Here is a 21,124-nt window from a genome sequence, read left to right as displayed (position 1 = left end):
AGTCCAACGGCACCTTGGGCATGAAGGAGGGGTGCGCCCGCAGCACCACCATCGTCTTGTGGAAAGTCAAGTAAGTTGGTTTACAGGAGAGGGCCTGGATCTCTCTCCATCCCTCATCGTGCAGAAACGCGAAAAGCTGTTTTCAATGACAAAACCTTGAGGCTCGAATGGAGGTCCCATGACCCTAGTAAGCACCACATTGAGTTCCCACGCCGGGGCCGGAGCCTTCACCGGCGGGAACGAGCGGAATAGTCCCCTGACGAATTCCTTGACCAATCGGTGCAACCACAAGGATGGTCGTCCTGGAGATCTGGTGTAGCGGGAGAAAGCCACCAGATGAACCTTGATGGAGGCATGGGCCAGCCCCGATTTGACCAACGACAGCAAATATGGAAGCACCTGAGGGGCCTTGACCCTCAAAGGGTCGATCTTTTGAGAACGGCACCAAAGAGCAAATTTCTTGAATCCGTAGCATTTAAAAGTAGACAATGCTCTAGCCTTGGCGAGAACTTCCTTGCAGTCCGCCGGCGGATCATATCCACCGAATTCTAGCGCTGCAGGCGCCAGGCCTTCAGGATCAGAGACCATGAATCGTGGTGAAGAATGGCACCTTCATCCCGGGCGAGAACATCTGCGACCACTGGCAGCTTGACTGGTGGTGCCGCTGACATGTTGAGAAGGTTCGGGTACCAGATCTGCCTTTGCCACACCGGTGCGACGAGGATCATCCGGCACTGTGAGTAGATTGATGACTCGAAGCAACAACGGCAACGGAGGGAACGTTTACAGAAAGAGGCCTTCCCAAGGGAATGAGAATGCGTCCCCCATGCTCCCTTGCTTGGGAATCCTGCAAGCAAACCTCTGGCACTTGGTGTTCGTCGCCGTCACAAACAAGTCGATCTGGGTATTGCCCCATTTGCGGAATAGGTTCTCCACTAGGTCCTGCCAAAGCTCCCACTCGTGGCACGAGCGAAGTTACCTGCTCAGTGAGTCGGCAACCGTGTTCTTGACTCCTGCCAGATAAAACGGGATGAAAAACATGCCCTGAGCGACGGCCCAATGCCATAAGTCCTGTGCATCTTTGGAGAGCGCTGGGAACCTGGTATCCCTGTGCTTTTGGATGTAAAACATTGTGTTGGTATTTTCTGTGAAGACCCGCACCACCTTGCCCTTGAGGGATTGCAGGAACGATTTGAGGGCCCAAAACACCGCCTGTAGCTCCAGCACGTTGATGTGCAACATCTTTTACTCTGGCAGCCACAGGCCTCTAGCATGAAGACTTCCTGTGTGAGCTCCCCATCTGTCCAGGGAGGCGTCCGTCGTTACCGTCTCCTGATGTGGTGGGGCCTGGAAATCCGCAACACCGGTCAGATGAGAGTGCACACCCCACCATCTTATTGCCCGACGGAACCCCTCGTCGAGAGCGATCTTGTCCTAGAAGCTTCCGGACGCCCTGAATCCAACGGGTGTTGAGGAACTCCTGCAGTGGACACATCCGTAGCCTGCAGAGTCGGATGAGATAAATGCATGACATCTTTATTTGGTTGACATTGAAGAGCTTTGGGAACAAACTCTATGCTAGCCGGTTAAACTCACGCACTTTAAGATTCACTGGTTATCTTATGCTGATATTATAATATTTCACAAAACACCCCTGGGGCTGCAAAACAAACTACATGTTTTTTCTACCTATGCAATACAACACAACCTACAGGCAAACATTGACAAAACCAAGATTCTAATTTCTTCAGGATCAAAAAAAATCCCTGGTTATTCATGGACATTCAATGGTCACAAATTGGAAAGAATTTCAATGCTTAAATATTTGGGTTTTGACATCTCCAATGACTTTTCTAAAAAAATACTGGAGCAATTTATTAACTAAAGTCAGACCTTTAATTTTACTATTAAAAATAATTTATCAAAAATGTTGCAAATTCTCATTAAATCCTGCACTTCAATTCTACTTATTAAAGATCAAACCAATAATCTTGTACCATATGGATTTGTGCTTGCATAACATTGATGATTTGCTAAACTCTGTACAAGGGAGCATTTGGAAATGCGTGTTAAATCTGGCAAAATCTGTTCCAAATGCGTGTATACGCATAGAAATGGGTTTGTCAAGTTTGTCTTCGTGCCATTTATGACGTCAAATGAATGCCTATGTCAAAATGTTGAATCCTCCCAGAAATTCCATTTGTGTAGAGTTTACTAGGATGCTTGCCTTAGATAATCCAACCTCTATTGTACTATTTAACAAAAAAAATGGACCTTGCAATTCTTCAAATGAATATTACCAAAGAAGATTTAACAACGAGAGCGAGTTATTCCAAAAATAATGTTATATCAAATGGACTGGGTTGATTCTCATGACAAAATTGGTTCATATCAGCTGTACAAAGCGTTTGCTTTACATACCAACAAAAGGGAGGGCTCCTAGGCTGATGTATATAGAGTGCTTCCCTGACATTAAAGTACGGGAAATTTACATGCGTTTTCATTTGAACCTACCACATTCAAAAGAACGCATTAGTCAGTGGATACACTTTGATTCAGATATATGTCGCTTCTGCGAGATAGCGCCTCAAAGGGAAACCATAAAACATCTGGTCATTTATTGTAGACACTTTGAAAAAGAAAGAATTGCGTTTCTCGGTGATGAAAATGTTGGGAACTCTATTTCTTCACGTGAAATGCTATGGTACAAATGTATGAATAATCCGTACATTGCTTTCATATGTGCCTGGTCTAGACTTCTATATAAAATCGAAGAACTAGTGCTGAAAACGAAGTGTTATGCAAATGTTGTAGATTGAGAATTACTTCCGTTTGTCTGAAAGCAACAACATCTGATATCCTGCGATGAGGCTTTTTTTTTTTAATAGCGTGTTTATAAACAACAGACCTTTGCGTTTTCTGTTTTAGCAATTTGGGAACTTCTGTATAAGATTATCATAAAGAAACAAGTTATTCAGAATGGTTTCCTTGTTCTTTTTTTTCCCCTTTTTTAAATTGTAGTTTAAGAAAATGTAGAGTTAATTTTATTGTGAATCTCTGAATTTTTATTTGTATTCTGTAAGTGTGAAAAGTTTCTTTGTAAATTATAACACACTATATTAATAAAAAATAAAAAAAATAAATGCATGACATCATGCCGAGCAGAGACTTGAAGGCCCTCACTGTGGCGATCTTCAGAGCGAGCAGCCGTCGCACCTTGCCCAGGATGGCCATCACTCTCTCCTCTAACGGTGATTCCTGGCATGACACCGTGTTGAGCCGGGATCCCAGGAACAGTGCGTCCTGCGATGGAGTGAAGCAGGACTTTGCATAATTCATTGAGAACCCCAGATCCGTCAGTAGGCGGACGGTCCTTGCCGTGTGGTCGACGGCGATTCTCCTTGAGCTGGCCTGGATGAGTCCAGTAAGGGTAGACGTGGATCCCCTGCAGTCGCAGATGTGCCGCCACCGGCGCCAGGGACTTGGTGAAGACTCGGGGCACTGACTTCAAACCGAAGGGAAGGGCCTTGAATTGGTAATGCTTCCCCTGAACGAGGAAGCGCAGAAACTTGCTGTGTCCCTTGTGAATTGGGATGTGGAAGTATGCATCCTTCAGGTCCAACAACGACAGAAAGTCTACCTCTTCTAGCTGTCCGAGCACGTGTTGAAGAGTGACCATTCAGAACTTCTGGAACTTGATGTATTTGTTTAGTCGTTGAAGGATGACAATGGACCTCCAGCCCCCGGTCTTCTTTCTCACGAGGAAGTATCTTGAGTACACTCCCGATACCCGGAGTCGCTTTGGGACAAGCTCTCGACCCTTTCTTTAGCATGGCCCGAACCTCCAGCAGCAGCGGAGGGATGTGGTTTTCCTGACGGGCCACCAGTGGTATTTTGGAACACACTTGTTGAAAGTCCAGGGTGTGTCCGTGGGCGAGAGCGTCCAGTACCCAACAGTCGGTGGAGATGGTCTTCCACACGCTGATGAAGTTCGCCATCCTGCTCCCACCGGGGTACACGGGTGAGGGCATGACATCACGGCTGGTTTATTCTTGCTTGGATGTCGAAGGGCCGCCTTGACCTGGCGACGACAACGTCCTCCTCCGAAAGCCTTGGAATGGCCCATGTTGGTCTCTTGGGCCGAGGAGCGAGAGGGTTGGCGGTACGAAGGGGAGCTCCCGCCGGAACCTTTGGAAGAATGGGGAGACTTGCCTCTTGAGGATCGAAAGTACGGCCGTCGCTGCTGTAGCGGGCCCAGGGCACGTGCTGCCTGAGTTCGCCTTGATGGCCTGTAGAGACTCATCTACAGCCTTCCCGAAAAGATTGTTCCATCAAAGGGCATGTCCAAAACCCTCGCCTGGACGTCCTGTCGAAGGTTGGTGGCCTTGAGCCAGCCACGACGACGAAGGCAAACGCTGTTGCCCATCTGGCAGAACCCAGCGTCGGCTATGTCCTTGGCCACCGTGATGGCGTGGTCCAACGCCACCTCGCCTTCTTTCAGTATCTCCAACACCTCTGACCTTTTGTCGTCGGGGAGGAAGTCCAGAAGGGGAGCGAGCTTGAACCACAGCTCTCGGTCGTAGCGCGCTATGAAAGCGAGGGCATTGGCAGCCTTGATGCTCATCGCTGCAGAGTAGATAACACATCCTCCCAAAGCATTCAACTTCTTCCCCTCGCTGTCCGGAGGGGTGGACGCTGCCGAGGATGAAGCGCCCAACGACGACTTCTTGGCCGCTGGAGAGATCACAGAGTCCGGTGACGGTTGGGGGAGCAAGCACTTGGGCGCAGCGTCCAGCACCCTGTACTTCTTCTCTAGGAGGTCCCTCTTTGCTGGGGCCGTAGAAGGGTTCTTCATGAGAGACAGGCCTTTGTCCCAAATGCCATCCGAGAGTGGGACTGAAAGGATGGTCTTTCTCTTCGCCTTGCAGCGCTGGTATAAGAAGCCCTCCTCCTTCTCCTCTGGCGCGAGCTGGAAGAGCTTCGAAGCCCTGGAGATTATCGCATGAAACAGGCCTATCTCGTCCAGCGGGGAGGATCTGGTCGGTGGCGACGGGAGGTCCCCCATCCCACTGTCATCGTCCATGCCCGTTGTCGTCGTGTCAGGATTTGTCTCATCCCTCGGAGGAGGAGAGAGTGGCAAAGGGTGGCAAGGAGGCAGTTGGTGCCTCTTCCTCTTCTTGGCGGCGGTTCCCCAGTTGCCAGAGGGTGGGCCATCACCGGAGCCGCACGCAGGGCCGTCGGAGTAACCGGCATCGTCTTCTGTATCTTGGATACCAGTGTATGGAGAGTAGAGAGAATGTCCACAGAGAGGTCTCTAAGCAGCAGCTGAGGCGGAGGGCAAATAGGAAGCTGGGGCGCAGGAAGAGAGCCAAGGCCCTTGTCATCCTGAGGCTCTCCGTCACCTTCCTCAACGGTGTCTTCATCGTCGTCGCCTTCCTAGTCGCCCTCGTCATAGTACGTGACCCTGACGTTTCCCTCATCGCCTTCGTCCTCCTAGATGGTCTGAAGGTAGACAAGCTCCTCCTCAAAGGAGATATCTGTGCCCTGGAGGACCTCTGGACCCCCCCCTTTCTTCATTTTCAGAGGGGACGGTCTCAGGGAGATGACCGTCATCTTCTTCTCCTGTGTCTTCTCAATGGGCTGGAATGAAGACTCCCTCCTGGCCGTCTTCGGGGCCACCTTGAGTTTGCGCGGATTGTCCGATTGCCTCTTGGATGAAGATGCCGAGTGTTGGCTGGTACCAAAGTTGCTGGAGACGTCGGACGCGCCCTGGCCGCCGAGGAGCCCGCCCCAACTGTGCTCCCGGTGGCAGCGGACTCGCGGTGCTTGGCCTTTTGTTGGACCCCAGCGGGAGGGGCACCCTCAAAGGACATAGAAGCCTGCTCAGCTTTCCCAGATCCGGGAGAGGCATGCTCCTAGGACCCACCCAGAGCAGAGGCCTTGGTCTGCAGCCACTCATTCAGCCGCTTACGCCGATCCTTCAACGTGGTGTTGAGAATTCCTGGCAAAATGCACAATCATCCTCCCTGTGCATCGGGTACAGGCAGTAAAGGCACTGGGAATGTTTGTTGTCCGAGAAAACATTCCGTAAACCGCAGTCGGAGCAAAGCTTGAAAAAGGGGGGGCGGAATCCTTCTCCTCCGACAGGGTGCACGCGGCATAGGCCTGAAGAATCTTCTGGTATCCTCCACGTAAAAACTAAACGAAATCTGCTGAAGCGGCGCTGAAGAATCTGAAAAACGGTTCCCCGTTAATCGGAGGGGTGATCGATAGGCTGGAAAATAGAGTAAAACTCTTCCAAAAACTGAAAAACGCAGTAAACGATTGAGAGCTAAGCACGAGGACTCCCAACACTTGAACGTGCAGTAAAAATCTGAAGATGGCTGCCAGAGGAGGGGCTTAGGTAGAGGGCAGTCATTGGTTAGGGGCAGTATGACCCAGAGCTCAGCGATTGGTTGTTAGGGGAAAGACTGATCAGAAATGAAAATGATGTTTTCTTTTACAGAGGATTCCCAGCCTGACGAAGGGGAACATTCATTAGCATGTAAATCCATGCGAGACCCCATTCTGGAAAAGGAACAAGTTACTTACCTGTAACTGTTGTTCTCCAGCATGGGTCTGGCATGGATTCACATGCTCATGAATATTCCCAGTCAGGCTGGGAATCCTCGGTAAAGAAAAAATCAGTTTCAGTTTTGTTTCTGAACTGTCTTTCTCCTCTTTTCTCGGACGGCGACGAAGGCGACCGGAAGAAAACCGGGAACACCAAGGGCTCGTTGAGATGGAAGTCCAACGGCACCTTGGGCATGAAGGAGGGGTGCGTCCTCAGCACCACCCTCGTCTCGTGGAATGTCAGGTAGGGTGGATTACAGGAGAGGGCCTGGATCTCTCCCACTTGTCGTGCGGAGGTGATGGCCACAAGAAACGCTGTCTTCCACGATAGGAACTTCAATGGTGCCGAATGCAGAGGCTCAAATGGCGGCCCCATGATCCTGCTCAGCACCACATTGAGCTCCCACAGCGGGCCGGAGCCTTCACCGGCGGGAATGACCGGAACAGTCCTTTCATAAACTCCTTCACCAGGCGATGTGTCAGGTGTCTTGACCCACGTTTGAATTATTATGCTGCAACATTTGGTGCTGTGGGCTTAGAAAATCCAAGATAGCCGAAAAGCCCACATTTGCGCCAGAATCCAGGAAAACCGCGCAGTTTTGCGCACACCAAAATGGTCGCCTGACCTGCCACCCACCAGTGCGAGAGTGATGGGCCAGAAGCGCCATGAGCGAAATCAGTGCAAAATAATATGGTGCTGTTCAAAATCTGAAATGTATTAATTCAAGACAGCTCCCAAAAAGGGGTGCAGTACCGGCGCTCAACACTAACCGGCACTAGCGGTCTAAACTCCGACAGGAGGCCTGTCTTTCAGGAGCTGACAAGGAACCTGAGTTAGCTGGAAACTTCAAAGCCTTGCTGGTTAATGAGAATTCTTAACACCTACTGTTCACAGGCCTGGCTGCAATCTCCTGCCCCCACCAAAAGGAGACTACACCTCTCTGATTGAATTAGGGGAGGGGTACCTGGGGCTGCAGGAAAACAGAACAATGAACTTTCCTTGGCTCAGGCAAATGCTAAATCAGGGGTCGTAAATGGCTTCCTCTTGGAAGGAAATGGGAGGGGCGCTGCCTCTGGCAGCCACCTGAGGTGGAGGCGGGGACAGACAGAAATTCCCCCATGTGCTTTGGAACCTAAACCACACCCATCTGGGCCAGAGCATAATTTTAAAAAGCTGGATAATTCATAGTACGGAAGTGTCAAAATTAGGTAAATAATATCATTATTTCTGTGATTTTTCTGTGCACATTTTAAGAGGTGTTAGGACTCTGGTATGTTCTGGGGAGTAGTAGCGGAAAATAGGGTGTTACTCCAAGTGTCTGTATGTTAAAAATCTGACACTTCATCATCTGAGCCCATATTCCTTGCGCACATTTGTCTAAATTCTGGAAAAGTTTGGAGGTTGTGTTCTGGATGAAAAGGGCAGAATTCTGTCAGAAGTGGACACAACATCTTACAAAGACAGGGATCGGATAGTTTGGTGCTACAGAAAATATGTTAACTGGACATATAATATTAGAAAAATTGTACATAGATAAATATGCATTTGGATCAAAAATAGATTTGTGTGCAAAGTGACAAGGGGAGTGTTCTTTCTGTATGCCACAAAATTGATGCCTGATGACACTCCATTTCCTTCCCCCAATCAAGGGAGAGAGGAGAACTTGGCCAATGATAAGTTGTGAGGGGCAGGCTTAGTTATGCCCACGCACACACCCATTTTGAAAAGACATAAAAAGGACCACTAAAACCCAGGTAGGGACAACTCACTTCCCACTTCAAACTGATTTCCTGCGAAGAGCTTTGCCAGAAGACTCCAGAACCAGAACTTAGAATCCAGGCTTCAGAACTTGTAGCAGAGAGGCCTCGTCCACAAGCTGAATCCTTCAGAGGCCTCAGTATCCAGCAACCTAACCAAACTATTCAACAGCCGGGCAAGCTGTTTGATTAAGGCCTAGAACCCTGTGCCAGAAACACCCAGAAAGCAGAGCTGTATCCAGAACCGAGACCAGACCGCTGTGCAGTGCCGAGACTGGAACCAGAACCCAGACCAGATCGCTGTGAGCAGAACCAGTGCCAGAGACCGTCCCGTTGCGAGAGAACCGCAGCCAACCTGACCAGATCTTGACGGCCTATTTGAAATGTATAGTGTGAGTACCCAGCCAGAACTGTGCATTGTCATCTATTAGTTTAAAATAAGCTTATCCCATCCAATTCAACCTGCCTATAACTGCATTAGAAATCGTGTGTTCATTCTGTGATTTCAAACCTGTGAAAGTGTCATTTGTCATTCTGAGCTTTACTTTATTTTTGAGAATCTACCTCCACTATATTGTCTGTATCTTTTGAACCACGTGTGCTAGGAACGAGATCTAACTTTCATTTTAAAGCTAAGATCCTCGGCTTTCCAACAAGCCCGAATAACTTTCCGTAATCGCGCTCGACGCACTCGGAAAAAGTGCCGCGAATTGCAATTTGAATCAAATTTCTCCACCTGTCAAAAATCGCTGTCTTTTGCTTGCAACTGCTGAAATCCGTTTTCAACCTGATAATCCCTCATGAATCACTGATAGTGTTGACCTGAACCAATCTTAAGTAACTATCACCTACCATGAATCTCCTATAGGGAATTAAAATCATTTTTAGCTTATTTTTACTTCATTGTAAATCACATTAAAAGTATTTCGGCATGTTTTAAAAGCATACCGGTTGCTCCAAGCTTGCTAGGGGGGAACTGAATTGGTATTGCATTCGATTGTATTCCTAAAAATTGTGTGCTCTCCTTCCATCTCCTTATATTGCATAGGGGGAGGAGGGGGAGTGAATTGTCAAAAGAAAAAGTGATCATATTATCTCTTGTGGAAACCATCTCAGTTATTTCTGTGCTGCATTCTTCTCCATCATTGCATTTCCTTGAACCCATAAAAGCATTCTCAGCTACTTTATCCTCTCTATACCAACGCCTAAGTAATTAAAAAAGTGTGTAGTGTAATATTATCCGTTGTTGATCATTGTCATATTCATAAGTGTGCTATCAAATATTCATTTATTTATAAAAGTGTGATATATATATATATATTGTTTAATTTGCAAAACAAACCTACTTCTTGGCTCAGTGAGGTCAGGGGGATTCAAAGAGAGGGGTGTTATACAAGGGTTTATCATCCAGATCTATGAACTTGTCATAAAAATATATAATTAAGGGCTTCCCTTGGGCATCCCAGACTCGGCATTAGTTGGAGTGCGGAATTGGAGTCGCTTAACAGATGAGACCGCAGAGATGAGCGCCCCGGAGTTCTGGTGTAGCAGGAAATCGCCGCTAGATGGATCTTGATGGAGGCATGAGCTAGCCCCGTCTTGGCCAGCGACAGTAGGTACGGCAGGACTTTAGGGGCCATAATCCGCAGAGGGTTAATGTTCTGTGCACGGCACCAGACAGAGAACCTCTTCCACTTGTGTCCATAGCACTGGAGGGTCGAGGACGCCCTAGCCGTTGCAAGCACCCCCTTGAAGTCCGCCGGGATATTGTACCCTCCAGACTCTAGTGCTGCAGGAGCCAGGCCTGCAAGTTCAGAGACCCCCGGTTGTGGTGGAGGATGACGCCTCCTTCTCTGGCGAGAAGATCCGCGTCCGTCGGCAGTTTGACTGGGGTGGACGCTGACATGTCCAGAAGGTCCGGGAACCAGATCTGCATCGGCCACACCAGTGAGACGAGGATCATCCTGCACCGGGACCGTCGGAGTTGATTGATGAGTCGCAGCAGCAACGGCGGGAACGCATACAGGAACAGGCCGTCCCAGGGGAATGAGAAGGCATCGCCCATGCTCCCCGGCTGGGGAAACCTGCTGGCGAACCTCCGGCACTTGGTATTTGTCGCCGTCGCGAATAGGTCGATCTGGGGATTGCCCCATCGTTGGAATAGCAGATCCACTTGATCCTGCCTCAGCTCCCACTCGTGGCACGAGCGCAGCTCCCTGCTGAGTGAGTCGGCGATGGTGTTCTTTATTCCTGCCAGATGGAAGGGTACCAGGAATATCCCTTGGGCGAGGGCCCAGTGCCACAGATCCTGGGCCTCCTTGGATAGGGCTTGGGATCTGGTGCCTCCCTGCTTTCGGATGTAGGACATCGTGGTGGTGTTGTCGGTGAAGATCCTCACCACCTTTCCCTTGAGCGACGGAAGGAACGACCTGAGGGCCCAGAACACGGCTCAGAGCTCCAGGACGTTGACGTGTAGTGACCTCTCCAACGGTAGCCAAAGGCCTCTTGCGTGGAGATCTCTGGTGTGCGCTCCCCATCCCTCCAGGGAGGCGTCCGTCGTCACCGTCTCCTGATGTGCCGGGGTCTGGAAGTCCATACCCGCCGCCAGATGTGTGCGGGTGCCCCACCACCAGATCGCTTGGCGGAAGGTCTCGTTGAGCGAGATCCTGTCTTCGAAGCTGCCCGCCGCTTGCATCCAACGGGCGTCGAGGAACTCTTGCAGTGGACGCATCCGCAGCCTGCTGTTACGCTCACCTGGCTCCCACAGGGACATCAGTCGGACCCGGACGGCTGCCGTCTCCACCAACGTGATACGTAGTGCAGAGATGACTGACTGGACTGGCCCTCCTAATCTTGTCTGCTTGACCCGTAGAAGTATTCTCCTGCAAGTGGAGAGATGGATTTAGCCACCCGTGGATTCAAGTGATGGCACCCCCCCACAGTCCTCCCCAGTAATCACCTCCGAAGTGCCCTCTCAGCAATCTCACCTTATATTCTTGAAAGATGAGCTCTTCATCCTGCATGGATTGCAGGGTGCGCTGATGCCAGTTACTTCACTGGTTTGAAGGCGTGGGAGAGTTCCGGAGAGTATTGACTATGAGGTTCCTGGCGAGGACCAGTAAGTATCAAGTTCATAGAGTTCAATATGTCCAATGTTCACTCTTGTTCCCCCCTTCCTTCCTTGACTTGCAGCTGAGTTTGTGAAAAGATGCTCTCGTGGTAGCTGGTGGTGCTCAGGTAAGAGTCTGTATTACCCAACACTGTCCGGTAAATGTTGCACGTGTTTAACGTGTTGTTTTCTCTCTCTTTGCAGGTGCGGCACATGAAGATGCGGAGAGTTATAGAATAATGCCTCCGGTGGTAAATCAGGTAAGTCTATGGTGATAAGAGTTATATTTGTTGGTTTTCTCGGCTCACCTTGTTGTTTTCTTTTGTCCCCCAGGTGCCGGAGTTCAGCGAAGAAATGATGGAGGCAGCGCCGAATCGAAAGATGCTGCAAGGACTGGTGAGTATGGCGCGGCGCTGCAGCTGGATATGCGACGCATACTGAAATGATGTTCTTTCCAGGTCCGGAGGCGAGATGGATCCGGAATCAGGTGAGGAATTCGAAAATAGTTTGTTTTCTAACCTTGTCCTTTTCTTTCCTCTTTGTTTTAGGAGCTCCCTATTCGAGGCGGGCGTGGCAGAAGACTGGATGCTGACTGCAGGCACAGTGAGCGTTAAGCTGCTGGATGCAGAATAACGCAAAGCGTGTGCTGCTGTTTGGGCATGGTTTAAATAGCCTCCAAAGTAGTTCCAGGTAAGAAGTTCCCCAGAACCACGCCCGAGTAAAAAATAGTCCCTGTAATAAAATAGTCCCATCCAGGCCTCACGTTGGCTTAGACCAGTGGTATTCAAACTGTGGGTCGCGACCCCCTAGGGGTCCGCGGGTGCATCCCAGGGGGGCCCTGAGAGCTCAGCATGAAAAAAGATTTTTTTTTTTTTTTTTTAGATTGGAAGAAATGGGCAGGGGTGGCCCACATGGGCGGGCTGAAGCATGAAACTGTCTCAGGCAACAATGAAAAAGTGGCCCACAGTTGTAAATGGATATTCATTCCTTTAGTCACAGACTGGGCCTCATTACTACTATGGCGGACCAGTAACAACGGTGCTGGTAAGCTACCGGCACCGTTGCTACCGTTCCGCCATAGTAAGAGTTGTGCTCGTGGGTGCTTGACAGCCCCCGCCAGGTCTGACCTCAGCTCGTCGGATGCACCGGCACCGTTATTAACGGTGCCGGTGCATCCGAGCTCCCCATTCCCATTTGAGCCATATGGGGCTCAAATGGGAATGGGGATCTACCGGCACCTTCGAAAGGGCAATTATCATGTCCGCCTAACTCGGCATGACCTAGTAATTGCCCATTCGCGGGTGCCAGACCCGGATGCAACTCCAGTGGCAGCCGTGCCGGTTTTACCGGCACAGCTACCGCCAGAGTAGTTATGAAGCCCACTGTTTCAATAGTACCCAAAGGGGTGTTTTGTGTTAAAATGTAAGTAAATTGTGATATATTCAGCAACAATGGTCAACATTACTAACTGCATAGTTAAGTAACTCATCAAAATGGTCCACATTGGCCAAAATGGTGGCCCATTTTGATTGGCCCAAACTAGCATTTTACATTTTTGGTACAGGCATTGCCCTATAGGCCTGTCCGAGCCTGGCGGCTCATCCATAATGGCAAGAGGCGCCCACCCAGTGGCCCCTCACCCATTATGGAGGAGCTAAGGAGCCAGCCCAGTGAAACAGTGAGCACTCCCTCAGCTGCTTTATCCAGCTAATGGAGTGCTCCTGGGCTGGCTGAACTGTCAAAGGGAAACACTGTTTCCCTTTGACAGTTCAGTTTAGTTCCCCAGCCGCACATGCTCACTGAGCCATGCAAGTGCTGGGGCGTTTTGCTTCGCCAGCATTGCATAGCTCATTGGAAATGCTGGCTGGGGCACTGCATGTCTGTATGTCCGAGGGGGAGCTCCTGCGCCTCCTCGCACATACGGACAGAGCAGCTGGAGCAGGCCGTTTCAGCACCCACACACAGGCCAATGCAGAAGGTACGTTTATGTTCATTGTTTTTATTTAAACATGTGTATGGATGCGTTATGAGTGAGTGTATGGTGATGGATGCTCATGTGAATGATAGAGTGATTGCTGTATGAATGTGCAGCGCCTTGCATATACACATAATCATGTTCATTGTGTTAGGACCAGTGGGGCCCAGGGGACAGGGATGGTATCTTTTTACCGGACATCTATCATTCAAAACCCTCTGCCTTGTCCACAAGGCTTTCTGGGGCCTGGGTCCAAAATACCTTCAGCTATTCCTCCGCAAATACCTCCCCTCTCGAGCTCTTCACTCCTCTACCTCCAACTCCCTCAGGGTCAGTCGTTTATCAAAGAAACGAGCTGGGGGTAGATCTCCGTCTTCGGCTGGGGCCTCCCTCTGGAACAGCGCCCTGCCACTCTAAAACTTGAGGAGAACCATCTTTCTTCCTGCACTTATCAGACCTACCCTGTCTGCTGCCTTAAACGTAGCACTTGCAAATTGCTGGCTGCACTACCACTGTTTGTTGCCTTTATTATTTATTTATTGTTATTTATCTGTTTCTCCTCTGCTTCGCACTTTCCACTTCTCCCCCCTTCCATGCACTTTTCCCCTCACACTTGCGCGTTCTCAATGTCACTGGGCCTAGTAAGATCACTGTTTTATTCTCCTCTGTTCCCCTCCCTTGCCTTGTCACGCTCTGAAACACTTGTGTACGAGCGCGATAGAAATAAAATATCAATGCCTGCCCCCTGGACTCCCAGCAACAATTGCAAACTGTTTGGCTATTTACCCATTTTTTGTTAAAAGTATGCTCTACAATGCAACATTTTAACCTATTATTTAAAAAAAAATTCACAGGGGGAAACCCCCCCGAACCTCCCCTTAATGCCTCTCCACTTAAAAAAGATTCACCAGCCGACACTGGCCCTCAGACTGTGTTGGGAACGGGATGGGGGAACCGAGGGACTATGGTGGGAGCACAATGGGCGGGAACCATGGGATAGTGATGGGGGCAGAGTGGGGAGAGCCCTGGGTGTGTGATGGGGTGGGGAGAGACCAGCGACTGGGTAGGAGTGGGATGAGGGAGCCCAGCGACTTTGATGGGAGCAGGTGACGGCGCGCAATATATACTGTCCATTTGGCATTGCTGGGGGGTCCCGACCTGCCCAAATTTTGCTCAGGGGGGCCCTGGCCAAAAAAGTTTGAAGACCACTGGCTTAGACTCACTTGCAGCATGGTCTGCATCAGGTAAGTAAAGTCTATGAGCCTGGCGCCTAAGGCGCCAGGACTGAACCCTAACAGCCCCCAGCCGGGGCTGTTGGGGTTTTAATAAGAATCTGGATGCCTGCTCCCGGAGCTGATGGGCTTGGTCCTGATGCCCGGGGGTAGGCATAATGACACCTGCACAGGCGCACGAGGTAGATGCACAAGGACATCATGCCGAGCAGGGACTTGATGGACCTCACCCTGGCCAGTGAGAGCCAAGCCGTGAGCCGGAGCGGACGTTTTCCTCCTCTGTCCTCCATGCCTCATAGAACCAATTGAGACACGCCCATCGATTTCACCCGCTAATTAACCCACAGTGATGCTGATCAACGTGTTCCCTTAAACGAACCCTGGATACAATGCTAGGAGTCATTCCACCTCGCTCACACAAAGTCCTTCAAGAGAACCATTCCTGAAACATCACTGTTTTTCTGGACCTGCACCATTTGCATCCTTGCCTGACAGCACATTCAGGCGACAACCAGCTTCTATGAAATTGCGCTAACACTGTGATTAATGACCATTGTTGCCCTCTGGGATAAATAAAACAAGGTGCTCCTCGCCATAGAGTTTGGGCCATTGCGCCTCCAGATGCAGTTTCTGTAATCTATTAAACGGCTGATGTATTCACTGCTTGCATCACACTCGATCTAGCGACAACAAATCTATGATTCTATGATGTCACTTTCCATCATTGATAAGGCCAATTGTGAAGCAATCATCTGTCCTGAAGATGGCCACATTACTCACCTCTGTATGAACACCTGAGAAATTGTACAATCCATCATTTGGCCGAAACATATCGACACCCCTCATCTTGAAAAATGTCTAAATTTAGGCGTTTTAGCAATTATGTTATAGGACTATAGGGTGTATTGATTTACCCATTTTTCCTTTTTCATTTCTTCTTGAGCCTTTATCTTTTTGGTGCAATGATTAGACACATCTCTTTGTGCCTTTTATAACTCATGGATGTATTCATCTGTTTTTTTTATCTTTGTTACATATATTCGATTAATACATTTTGATTTTATGTTCCCTTGTGTGTTGGGCTATTTGTGCCTAAATTTGAGATTCATGATTACCATTCACTGTTGATTACTCGTGAACATGTCTATTGTTAGATTTTTCTGTGTGTGACCATAATTGTTCAACCTCCTCCTAGCATTGAAGTAGTGAGGGGTAATCAATTCTCAGTGTCTTCACCGGCACCCCTGTTTTCATACATAAACCCGTCCCTTTTTGAGAATTGTTCCCCCTTTAACAAACATTTTTTGGGACTTGGTCTTTTTCTACTACACGTCCATGGTCGACAGCCGTTGCATCTTGCCCAGGATGGCCTTCGTCCTTTCCTCCGATGGAGAAGCCAATTGCGCCACTGTGTCGAGCCTGGCTCCCAGGAACAGGGCGACTTGCGACGGTACCAAGTGTGATTTCGCGAAGTTGATCGAGAATCCCAGATCCGTGAGCAGTTGGACGGTCTTCGCTGTGTGCACGGCGGCGAGTTCTCTTGTCTTTGCTCGGATGAGTCAATCATCCAGGTAGGGGTAGACGTGGATCCCTTGCAGGCACAGCCGCGCCGCCACTGCTGCTAGGCACTTGGTGAACACCCTGTGCGCCGACTTCAATCCGAAGGGGAGGGCCTTGAACTGATAGTGTTGCCCTTAGACCACGAATCGCAGGAACTTTCGATGTCCTTTTAGAATGGGGATGTGAAAGTAGGCATCCTCCAAGTCCAGCGACGATAGGAAGTCGCCTTCCTTCAGCTGTCCCAGTACGTGCTGGAGGGTGACCATCCAGAACTTCTGGGACTTGATGTACTTGTTTAGATGACGATGGTCCAGGATGGGTCGCTAGCCGCCAGTCTTCTTTCTTACGAGGAAGTATTGTGAGTCAACTCCAGAGCCCCGGAGCCTCTTTGGGACAAGCTTGATGGCTCCTTTCTTCAGCATTGCCCTTACTTCCAGCAGCAGTTGAGGGATGTGGTTTTCCTTCCTGGCCACAGGTGGAATGCGGGGACACTTTGTTAAGAAAGATTTCATAATTGTATGTAATTTTCCCTCCATGTGTCAACCCCCAAACATTTTGCTGCTGTTTAAACACTATTGACTGACTTTGCCAGAGAAGCACAGCCCTCAGCTGCACTCCTCTGGGCTTTCGCTCACTTTTTATGGGGAAGCTGACATGCCCTTAAGACAGTCAGTACTGGGAGACTTTGTTTCCCTTAGTCCTTTCCTCATGTTGCAGCTGTTGTGCAAAGTGTAACAAGTGTGCAAAGTATCTTAACATACAGCCCACTTGGGTCTCTAGTCATTTCCAAAGGCCCTAGAAACTTTCGCTGGACTTTTTATGAACTGTGCAGATGTGTCATGGACAGGACTGGTGGCATCTATCGTTTTCTTATATTTTTAATCCTATCTTGCCATGTTAACAGTGTTAACCGCGTTTGGCATGAAGAGGTGGCCTGGCTTCAAATTGGCCATGCCACAAGGGTTCTTTGTCCTATCCTTTGGCCATCTTGCCCCTTCACCTTCCCCAGGTCGAGTCGACCCGGGTTAGTCCTTATTTGGTCATGCACTTTCCCGCAAAACCCAATGCTTTTGCAGGCTTCTGCATGCCTTGTGTGTGTGCCTCCAGGATGTGGGCTGGGATGTCTGTTCCGAATACACATGTTGGGTGCCAGAGAGTCTGGAGTGTCCTGAATGCCTGGGACCACAGTGGTCCATGATTGGTCCACGTATGGAGTCAGTGTTTGTGAGCAGATCTCCCATTGGGTCCTCTCCGTTTTGGCGCAAAGGGAACTTTGGATAAGAGGAGGCTGAAAACACCACTACCATGTCGATCTCCTGAGTTCACACCGAACAAAGGATAAGGAGCCAAGTATCCTGCAACAAGAAGCCGAGTCAAGGAACCGCTGGTGAGCCGCTGGAAGGTTTGGCACCCTGAGCCCGCTGTCGTCCCGTGGGACCCCTCTGCCTCTGATAGTCCTAGAAGGTCTGCGAAGACGCTTTGACCCCATTGGAATAGTGGGATCAACTATTCTCGACACCTTCATCAAACCCTGTAAGTAAGCCTCTTCGGAAGTGTCCCTGGGCCAACCAGAGGGTTGACCAGCTTACACAGGACCTTTGCTCTGTCGCCGCCGCTGTTTCGAGGAGGCCCTCGAAACTTGGTATACTGCTAGCTCTGTGTCGACGGCACCCTCACACCTAATTTTGTACACTTGGCATTCCCAGGTCTGAAGTGAGACGAGTGCGCCCGGACCGGAGTAAATGCGGCTACCGTGTGGCCCTGTTGAGGCAACAACCTGTGCAAGTTCGTTGCCTGTTAGGCAGAATCCTGTGCAGTTCCCTTGGGGAACACTGTAAAAAGATTAAGACTACAGGAGTAAGCAGTAAACCCAATCAGTAGCAGTCTGCACCATGCAGATTTACCTGGTAGCTGTGGCTGAGCAGTCAGACTTCTCTCAAGAAGATGAGGGCAGTATATAGAGTATACACAATAGGGCTAAAAACACAGTAGAGCAAACAAACACTAACCAGAGCTTTGTATAAAAAGTATATAATTATTTATTTAAAACACACTTTAGGCAATATACTAGCACTCTAAATCAAAAACAAATTAAAACACAGTCAGGTAAAGTATAGACACCTCCCTTGATAACTATCAGACAAGTCAGAGTTAAACATCACGATTTGTTCAACAGATGTGAGTGCATAACCTGATGGCACTCCAATAGTTCAGTTAAAGGGAGAGGAAAAGACAGAGCATAGAAATAAAACAGGTCCCAACACTTTTAGGAGGTCTCAGCAAGAGAATAAAGGCAGTAAATACTGTAGAGCCAAAGTTCATAGGCCAGGCCCACTTTAAGGGGAGCAAAGCGAAATGTGCCCAGGATCACACGGTTTAAAATGCACGAAAAGTCTTTGCAGAATGTTCAAAAGAGGTTGGGGGGCTTCAAGAAGGTAAAGTTAGACGGTCTGGGACCAACCCAGTTGGTAAGCCAAAGATTTAAGGGTCACCTTGGGCAAACCGAAGAAAGGCAGGCCAAGCAGTACACAGTACCATAAACAGAGAGGAGGCACCAGCGGTGGCAGTTGTTCCTGGCACTGGTTGCAGTTTGTTGTTTCGGCCAGGGGAAGAGAGGATCTCCTCAAGGAGGAAACGTGGAGTCGTTGCACTGCACAGGGATGAAACCAGCCGCGGAGTTCGTCAATAAAAGGTGCGTTCCTTTTATTCGCAGTCAAAGTGGTGAAGCTTGACTATCCGGCCGTCGGGGTGCTTGGGATGGGCGATTCGACCAAGAGACGTCTTTGGAAGGCGAAAAGGGCGAACTGGTTGGTCCCACCAGCTCAGAGGAAGAAGACTCGTCCAGCAGAAGATCTTCTCTTGTCGCCAGGAAAGTGGTGAGGTAGTTGCAGCAGGGCTTCACCGGTGGTTCTGTCGTTGCAGATGGCTCAGCTTCTTCCCTCTTCAGATTCTTAGGTCCTGTGGCGACTTCTGAAGTTTCAGTCCCAAAGGCCCTGCTTTTATGCAGAAAACCCCTCATTAACAGCCTAGCTGTCACTCACACATGCTAAGTGGTGAGCCGGGCGGCTCACCACTGGGCCAATCAGAATAGACTGCAACTTGAGTTGCTAAGGCAACGCAGTCCAGGGTGCCAATTCCCCTCCCCACACATCCTGTGGAACCCAGACAGAGTGGCACCATTTGGAGGGCTTCTGTGGAGAAGCCCGCCAAAAAGTGGAACAAAGGGCTCGACCTTGGTCAGAGTTACAGAGACGGACACGAAACGCCATTTCAGAAAAGAGTTCTGCCAAAAACACCCAACCGTTGATTTAATATTAAATAAATAAACCTGGCGGTATCTTTAACATTGCACCAAAAAGTGGTGCGTTTAAAATCAATCCGGAAAATCCCATAGAGAATATTCTGGTGGAATATTTCGCGTGGTAACCACTGCCACCAGCCAGAAACTCGACAAGGGGAGACTGGACAGTGCCCCCTTGAAAACAGACCCAGGGTCAATATAATGAATCCCTTCCAGTACTTCCACAATATGATGGTTTGTACTGGTTCTGTTCACAATTTAGGACTAGTAAAGTCAATGGTGACTTTACATGCCCTGGGAGACAGTAGTCAGTCCCAGGGTATGAGGTCTATGTTTGGGGGTCATTATGACACCCCTGTGTAACTGCACTGAGGGTGCTGTGTAACCCACACATAAAAAATAGATGATACCCTATGGAGCAGAAAGAAAACCCCAAAAAGTGGGAGGAAGAGAGTCTCACTCTTAGCAGGAGAAAAAATCAAACCCCAAAAATCCAGCAAAGCTGCTGGGGGACTCACTAGGTTTGGGAAATTAGCCTTTAAGAGAATTCTCCCTAACACTGCCTTTGTGACCCCCTTGCCCCTGAAGCCTGCTGCAGTGGAACTGGGTCGATTTCTCCACCCTCAGCGTTTGGGAATCCTCGCTGCAACGCGGGAACTACACAGTGTCGAGACATCCTGATTGTCGCATTCAAACCTTCCAGAGAAGTGGACTGTACTGGGGAAGTTTGAGTCTGCCTGCGTCGGGGACCGGTGAGCAGTCCTTACCCCAATCGGTGCCCCTAGTGCAGGTGCCCAGTTTTATGCAAGATTGGTTCCTGGGGGCCCCTTTCCTTTCGACAGCTATTGCAAAATAGCAACTCCATCCCGCACTCTCATAATGTCTCTGCCCTCAAGTGGAGGTCCTGCTTGAATAGTGGGAACTTGTTCTTCATCGCCTTATCCACCTGCTAGAGACCCTTGAAGAGACCCTATTTTGACCATTGGCATAAGCGCGTGCATGTACTATTGAGCATAAGGCTCCGATCTTCGTAGGGCTTGGACTGCCTCTTAATTAGGTGCATTCTTGATGTGGAACTGGGTCTAAAGATTACTTGCACTACCTGTTTTCTTCCCCTTCTAGGTGGTCAATATATTTCGTGCTTTTAACCCCTTAGGCCCATTGGTCTTGTATATATATTGTGTTGATTATGATGTATTGGTTTACTCTAGTGTTACTGTGATTCTTTACTATGGTCTATGTTACAAAGGCCTTCTAATAAATTGGTCTATATTTTTAATATAACGCCTGTCTGGAGTCATTTGTAAGTGTTCTTGCTTTGTATGCTCATTGAGGTCTTTCAGTCACTCTCACCCCTCCTGAGACTTAGTCTTGACCGCCTGCCATAGCTACCCTGATTGGTCTGGCTTGTCCAGAGGTTACCCTGTTCCAAGAAACTAGGTTGGCCTTCTGAACCTCTGCTCCTCCAGGTCAGAGTTCAGAAATCCTTCTTAACACACTTCCTTAGAAACTCTAGAGTGTGCCCGTGGGCTAGGGCATCCAGCACCCAACGGTCGGTGGAGATGGACTCCCACACG

At 49.3% G+C, this 21,124-nt stretch overlaps 1 protein-coding gene across 4 annotated transcripts in view; it reads right to left on the bottom strand.

The window, feature by feature from the left end:
- XPO7 (exportin 7) overlaps positions 1-21,124 on the bottom strand; it is a 1,985,528-nt gene that overhangs the window by 466,789 nt on the left and 1,497,615 nt on the right. The gene's annotated exons all lie outside the window — the stretch shown is intronic.

This window comes from Ambystoma mexicanum, chromosome 10 (assembly GCF_040938575.1).
Source record: "Ambystoma mexicanum isolate Mex_15411 chromosome 10, UKY_AmexF1_1, whole genome shotgun sequence".
Taxonomy (NCBI): domain Eukaryota; kingdom Metazoa; phylum Chordata; class Amphibia; order Caudata; family Ambystomatidae; genus Ambystoma; species Ambystoma mexicanum.
Note: the sequence above shows the minus strand (reverse complement) of the source record. Positions and strands in the feature narration are given on the sequence as shown.